Source organism: Penaeus vannamei, chromosome 34, assembly GCF_042767895.1.
Source record: "Penaeus vannamei isolate JL-2024 chromosome 34, ASM4276789v1, whole genome shotgun sequence".
NCBI lineage: Eukaryota > Metazoa > Arthropoda > Malacostraca > Decapoda > Penaeidae > Penaeus > Penaeus vannamei.
In genome coordinates, this window is record NC_091582.1 from 20,362,220 (window position 1) to 20,369,719 (window position 7,500).

A 7,500-nucleotide genomic window follows, 5' to 3' on the forward strand; every position below is an offset into this window, starting at 1 on the left:
TCTCTCTCTCTCTCTCTCTCTCTCTCTCTCTCTCTCTCTCCTCTCTCTCTCTCTCTCTCTCTCTCTCTCTCTCTCTTTCTCTATCTATCTATCTCTCTATCTTTATCTCTCTTAATCTCTCAATCTCTCTCTCTCTCTCTCTCTCTCTCTCTCTCTTCTCTCTCTCTCTCTCTCTCTCTCTCTCTCTCTCTCTCTCTCTCTCTCTCTCTCTCTCTCTCTCTCGTTCGCTCGCTCTAGCTCTCTCTAGTTCCTTTTTTCTTCACTTCTCTCTCTACTTTCCCTTTTCTCTCTCTCTCTCTCTCCTCTCTCTCTCTCTCTCTCTCTCTCTCTCTCTCTCTCTCTCTCTCTTCTCTCTCTCTCTCATCTCTCTCTCTCTCTCTCTCTCTCTCCCTTTCTCTTTCCCACTTCTCTCACCTTCTCTTTCTCTTCCATCCCCTTTCGTCCTTTTATCTCTCGTCCTCAATATTCCTTTCTCTTTCCTTTTCCCCTCTTTCTTTCCTTTTCTTTCTCTCTATTCCCCCTCTGCCTTCTCCTCTCTTCCCTTGCCTTTCCCTCTCTCTCTTCTCCTTTTCCCTTTTTCTCTCTTCCACTTTCTCACTCTTTCCCCCTTTCTCCTCTTCCCTTCTTTTTCTTCTCTTTTCCCCCTTGTCTTCTCTCTTTTTCCCTCTCTTCCCTTTTCCTCCCCCGATTTTTCAACTTCTCCCCCTTTCTCTTCCCTTTTTTTATCTCTTTCTCCTTCCTCTTTTCCTCTTCTCTCTTTCTCTTCCCCCTTCCTGCTCTTCCTCTTTTTCCTTCTATTCCCCCTTCTTCTTCCCTCTATTTCCCTCCCTTCCTCTTTCCCTTTTGTTCCATCTTTTAGCTTTCATTTCCCTCTCTTTTCCTCCCCTTCTTTTTCCTTCTCTCCCCTCCTCCTTCCCCTCTCTTCCTCCCTTTCCCCCTTCATACTCCTCCCCTCTCTTCCTCCCCCTTCCTACTCCCCCTCTCTTCCTCCCCTTCCTACTCTTCCCCCCTCTTCCTCCTCTCTTCCATCCCTTCTTTTTCCTACTCCCCTCTCTTCACCCTTCCTCCTCCCTCCCCCCTCCTCTCTTTCCCCCCTCCCCCTCCCCTCCTTTCTTCTCCTTCTGCGAACCCCATCCCAAGACCAGCACGTCCCCTTTACGATGTTTTTTATCTAATCTCCCGACAACATCGCGTAGCTTTCAAGTTCAATTAAGTGATGTTGTTTTGAAAATGTACAAAACGCCAAATGCAATCTGAGGCAGAAACGGCCGTCGGGTGGGGGACGGAAAGAGATCGAGCTTGTGGGTTCACTTGGGGGTGAGGAGGGTGGGGTGGGTTGGTTGGGTGAGTGGGGTGAAGGTGGGTTGGGTTGGCTGGGTGGGTGGGGTGAAGGTGGGTTGGGTGAGTGTGGGGTGAAGGTAAGGTTGGGGTTGGCTGGGTGAGTGGGGTGAAGAGTGGGTTGGGGTTGGGCTGGGTGAGTGGGGTGAAGGTGGGTTGGGTTGGCTGGGTGGGTGGGGTGAAGGTGGGTTGGGTGAGTGGGGTGAAGGTAGGTTGGGTTGGCTGGGTGAGTGGGGTGAAGGTGGGTTGGGTTGGCTGGGTGAGTGGGGTGAAGGTGGGTTAGGTTGGCTGGGGTGAGTGGGGTGAAGGTGGGTTGGGTTGGCTGGGTGAGTGGGGTGAAGGTGGGTTGGAGTTGGCTGGGTGAGTGGGGTGAAGGTGGGATGGGTTGGCTGGGTGAGTGGGGGTGAAGGTGGGTTGGGTTGGTCTGGGTGAGTGGGGTGAAGGTGGGTTTGGGGTTGGCTGGTGTGAGTGGGGTGAAGGTGGGTTGGGTGAGTGGGGTGAAGGTGGGTTTGGGGTTGGTTGGGTGAGTGGGAGTGAAGGTGGGTTGGGTTGGCTGGGTGAGTGGGGGTGAAGGTGGGTTGGGTTGGCTGGTGTGAGGTGGGGTGAAGGTGGGATGGGTTGGCTGGGTGAGTGGGGTGAAGGTGGGTTGGGTTGGCTGGGTGAGTGGGGGTGAAGGTGGGTTGGGTTGGCTGGGTGAGTGGGGTGAAGGTGGGATGGGTTGGCTGGGTGAGTGGGGTGAAGGTAGGTATTGGGTTGGCTGGGTGAGTGGGGTGAAGGTGGGATGGGTTGGCTGGGTGAAGTGGGGTGAAGTGGTGTTGGGTTGGTTGGGTGAGTGGGGTGAAGGTGGGTTTGGGGTTGGCTGGGTGAGTGGGCAAGTGAAGGTGGGTTGGGTGAGTGGGGTGAAGGTGGGTTTGGGGTTGGTTGGGTGAGTGGGGTGAAGGTCAAGGTTGGGTTGGCTGGGTGAGTGGGGTGAAGGTGGGTTGGGTTGGCTGGGTGAGTGGGGTGAAGGTGGGATGGGTTGGCTGGGTGAGTGGGGTGAAGGTGGGTTGGGTTGGCTGGGTGAGTGGGGTGAAGGTGGGTTTGGGGTTGGCTGGGTGAGTGGGGTGAAGGTGGGTTGGGTTGGCTGGGTGAGTGGGGTGAAGGTGGGTTGGATTGTCAGGAAACGGCCGTCGGGGGGGGGACGGAAAGAGATCGAGCTTGTGGGTTCCCTTGGGGGTGGGGAGGGTGGGTTGGGTTGGCTGGGTGAGTGGGGTGGAGGTGGGTTTGGGGTTGGTTGGGTGAGTGGGGTGAAGGTGGGTTGGGTGAGTGGGGGTGAAGGTGGGTTTGGGGTTGGTTGGGTGAGTGGGGTGAAGGTGGGTTGGGTTGGCTGGGTGAGTGGGGTGAAGGTGGGTTGGGTTGGCTGGGTGAGTGGGGTGAAGAGTAGGTTGGGTTGGCTGGGTGAGTGGGGTGAAGGTGGGTTGGGTTGGCTGGGTGAGTGGGGTGAAGGTGGGTTGGGTTGGCTGGGTGAGTGGGGGTGAAGGTGGGTTGGGTTGGCTGGGGTGAGTGGGGTGAAGGTGGGGTTAGGTTGTCTGGGTGAGTGGGGTGAAGGTGGGTTGGGTTGGCTGGGTGAGTGGGGGTGAAGGTGGGTTGGGTTGGCTGGGTGAGTGGGGTGGAGGTGGGTTTGGGGTTGGTTGGGTTGGGGAGGGTGGGTTGGGTTGGCTGGGTTGGGGAGGGTGAAGGTGGGTTTGGGGTTGGCTGGGTGAGTGGGGTGAAGGTGGGTTGGGTTGTCTGGGTGAGTGGGGTGAAGGTGGGTTGGGTTGGCTGGGTGTGTGGGGTGAAGGTGGGTTTGGGCTTGGTTGGGTGAGTGGGGTGAAGGTGGGTTTTGGGGTTTCTGGGTGGGTTGGGTTGGCTGGGTGAGAGGGGTGAAGGTGGGTGGGTTGTCTGGGTGAGTGGGGTGAAGGTGGGTGGGTTGTCTGGGTGAGTGGGGTGAAGGTGGGTGGGTTGTCTGGGTGAGTGGGGTGAAGGTGGGTTGGGTTGTCTGGATGAATGGGTTGTCTGAGTGAGTGGGGTGAGTTGTTTTTCAGGTTTTTACATTTTAGAATTCGTCGAGGTGGGCATCAGTTTTTACATTTTAGAGTTTTGTAGAGGTGTATTTCACCTTAGATTTCGGTAAAATGGGTTTCAGCCTAAAACCCACAGAATTGGGTTTCAGTTTAAGAATTAGTTAACATAAGTTTCAGTTTAGAAGTCGTAGAAGTGGGTTTCAGTTCAGAGTCCGTAGAGGTGGGTCATGGTGGGCAGAGGTGGGTCATGGTTGGCAGACAGTTCATACTTCACAGAATCTAGAAAAAAAACGAGAAATAGTTTGATCCCACAAATGGCGTGACTAAGCGAGATCTGTTACTCAATCAGACAAAATCTCACACAGGCTTTGAGAGCAGTGGGTTAAAAGTAGTGAAAGTGGCTGCGGTCGTATAAGAGAGCGAGGGAAGTGTACTACAGGTTGACGACTCCTTCTCGGGGGAGTAACGACCTGGCTAAGAATCTTGAGCTATAAAATTCGGATCAAGTAAAGCGGTGGAGTGTTTAATGTCTTTTGGCAATGTCAAGGTCGACACACCCTTTTGCTACACTCGCTAGGTTCCATAGGTTGCTTTGTGATCTCTTTTAAGCAAGTGCAGGAGATAAATCCGCCGTACATATCAATTCTGCGATGTGCGTTGACATTCGTATCACAAGTGCGCGGCAGTTATTCCATTAAGCATCACAGCTGTAAGATTTCTATGCTGATTTAATAAGCTCCATCGCACTTGAAAAGTCCTCGCGCTGCCTACGCATCTGCTCCGAATCCGGTCCGTTTTTATAGCAAGTTTTCGCTCTCGTTCGTAGCAAACTTCGCTACACATCCCTATCGGAGCGCCATTCCCGCCGGCGACCTTACCCCTTACCCAACTGCCGCCCGCCGATCATTGACCAAAGCCCCGAAAAAGGACACTCAGTCATTCTCCCCCCCCCCCGCCCTTCGCAAAAAAGGGAAACAAGACCAAGAATTTACCTCATGTTCGTTTACATTTTACACCACGCTAAACTTACGCATTCTACAACGCTGTACACCGCTGCATGTATGAGTACTACCTGTACTACCTCCTGCCCCTTCGACCGAAACACACGGCGCAAACGCTATCTGTTAAGCAATAATACCTAAGCACCGCCAATATACTCGGCGCTCTCTCGCTATTTAGATTAGGATAATTACCCAAGGACCATTAATGAAAGCAATTGAAACCTGTGAATCCTAAACAAAAATGGTGGATGGCGGCTGCGGGAACAGTCGCGCGCGCCGCGGATTTCCGTCTCGATGCGTGTGAATGATTCGCCTGATTACCTGCGTATGGATCTCCCTTTCTGAGATTCCCCTTTCTTACCCTATCTTTTCGCCTACCTTCCATTCCTTTTCCTCCCTTCTTCCTCTTCCCATCTTCCGTTCCCTTTCTTACTCTATCTTTACCCTCCTTTCCTTCCTTTTTCTCCCTTCTTACTGTTTTCCCATCTTCCGTCCTCTTTCTTACCCTACCTTTTCCTCTCCCTCCTTTCCCTTTCCTCCCTCTTTAAACTGTTTTCCCATCTTCTGTCCTCTTTCTTACCCTACCTTTCCCCTCCCTTCCCTTCCTTTCCCTCCCTTCTTACTGTTTTCCCCATCTTCCGTCCTCTTTCTTACCCTACTTTTTTTTCCTTCTCTTCCTTCCTTTTCCTCCCTCTTTAATCTGTTTTCCCATCTTCGTCCTTTTTCTTACCCTACTTCCCCCCCCCCCCTTCCTTCCCTTTTCTCCCTTCTTCTCTCTGTTTTCCCTTATCTTCGTCCTCTTTCTTACCCTACCTTTTCCCCTCCATTCCTTCCCTTTCTTCCCTCCCTGCTCTGTTTCCCTATTTTTCGTCCATTTCTTTTCCCCTTCTCCGTCCTGTTCCCATCTCTTTTTCCTGTTTTCCTTTCTTTCTACCCTCTCTTCTCACCTTTCTTCCTGCCTTTTCTCCATCTCTTCCCTCCCTTTGTCTTTTCTATCCTCGTATTCTCCCCTCTCTTTCCCTCCATTTATTTTATATTGTCATTTCGTCTTGTCTTTTGCATTTCGTTTTCCATTTCCTTTCGTATATCTCTCACTTTTCTTTCCATTTCCTCCTCCTTTCCTTTCCCTTGTCCTCTCTTTCCCCTCCCTTTCCCTCCCAGGTCACCCCTTTCGCTCTCTCTTCCTATCCCCATTTACAAATTTATTCTTTCTCCATTTTCCTTTGTTTCCTATTCTATCCTAATTCCGTCTTCAATTCCCTTCTCTTCACCTCCCTTTTCCCCTCTCTCCCCCTCCCTATTCCTTATCTTTTCCCCCTCTCTTTCATTCTCTTTTTCCTTCTCTTCACCTCCTTTCCCCCTCTCTACCTCTCCCTATTCCTCATCTTTCTCGCTGTCTTCCCTTCCTTTATTTCTTCTCTTAACCTCCCTTTTCCCCTCTCCCTCTCCCTATTCCTGATCTTTCTCGCTGTCTTCCCTTCCTTTATTTCTTCTCTTGACCTCCCTTTTCCCCTCTCCCCCTCCCTATTCCTCATCTTCCTCCTTCTCTTTCCCTCCCTTTTCCTCCGTAAAGCAAATACTCGCATGGTGACAGACATATAATAAAAAACTAGGCATTTCTTTCTTTTTTATATTCCCTCTGTTTCTACCTGTCCATATGCCTGCCTAGTGAAATATCAGTCTCTCTTTCTACTTCTCCTTCCTCCCTTTTTCTCCCCTCATTTTCTATCTATATCTCCGTCGCCTTCCCCATCTTACTCACTTTTTGTCTCTCTGCCTCTCTTTCTTCTCTTTTTACATTCTCTCTCTCCCTTTCTTCTTCCTCCTTCCCTCTCTCCCCTTCCTTTCCCTACTTCTCTCTCTCTCCCTACCCTCCCTCTTCTTCTTCCCATCTTTCCCCCCTTTACCTACCTCCCTTCTTTCGCTTCCCCCCTTCCTTCCCCTCTCTTCCCTCTTCCCTCTCTCTCCCTTTCCTCCCTCACTCCCTTCCTTCCCTCTCCCCTCCTTTCTTCTCCCATCTTTCCCCCCTTACCTACCTTCTTCCTTCCCCCTTCTTTCCCTCTTTCCTCCTTTCCCCTTCCCTCTTTCTTCTCCCCCCTCTACCTCCCTCTTCCCTTCCCTCTCTCCTCCTCTTTCCCCCTATCTCACTCTCCTTACCTTCCTTCCTCCATCTTTCTTCTCATCTTTCCCCCCTTACCTACCTCCCTTCTTCTCTTCCCCTTCGCTTCCCCCTTCCTTCCCTCTCTCCCTCTCACACCTGGTCTCCCTTTCTCTCTTCCCTACTGACCTACCTCCCTCTTCACTTCCTCCCTCTCTCCTCCCTTTCCTCCCTTCCTTCTCTCCTGCCCTCTCACCCTCCTTTCCTCCCTCTCTCCCTTCCTTTCCTCCCTCTCTCTCCCTTCCCTCCGTCCTTTACCGACCTGAAACAACTCCCAGATTAAAAGCTGATCAATAAGTGCGGGTCGACCAGAGAGACATTAAGGGAATAGCATTTCGTACCGGTTTGTGGCGGCGGTCGAGGGAGAGGAGGGCGTTGTTTGGGGAGGAAGGGAGAGTAGGGTGATGGGTTGGGGAGGGAGGGAGAGGAGGGTGATGGGTTGGGGAGGGAGAGGAGGGTGATGGGTTGGGGAGGGAGAGGAGGGTGATGGGTTGGGGATGGAGGGAGAAAAGGGTGATGGGTTGGGGAGGGAGGGAGAAAAGGGTGATGGGTTGGGGAGGGAAGGGAGAGTAGGAGTGATGGGTTGGGGAGGGAGAGGAGGGTGATGGGTTGGGGAAGGAGGGAGAGGAGGGTGATGGGTTGGGGAGGGAGAGGAGGGTGATGGGTTGGGGATGGAGGGAGAAAAGGGTGATGGGTTGGGGAGGGAGGGAGAAAAGGGTGATGGGTTGGGGAGGGAGGGAGAGTAGGGTGATGGGTTGGGGAGGGAGAGGAGGGTGATGGGTTGGGGAGGAAGGGAGAGTAGGGTGATGGGTTGGGGAGGGAGAGGAGGGTGATGGGTTGGGGAAGGAGAGGAGGGTGATGGCTTGAGGTGGGAGGGAGAGTAGGGTGATGGGTAGCTCGTTGTTTTGGGGAGGAAGGGAGAGTAGGGTGATTGGTTGGGGTGGGAGGGAGAGGAGGGTGA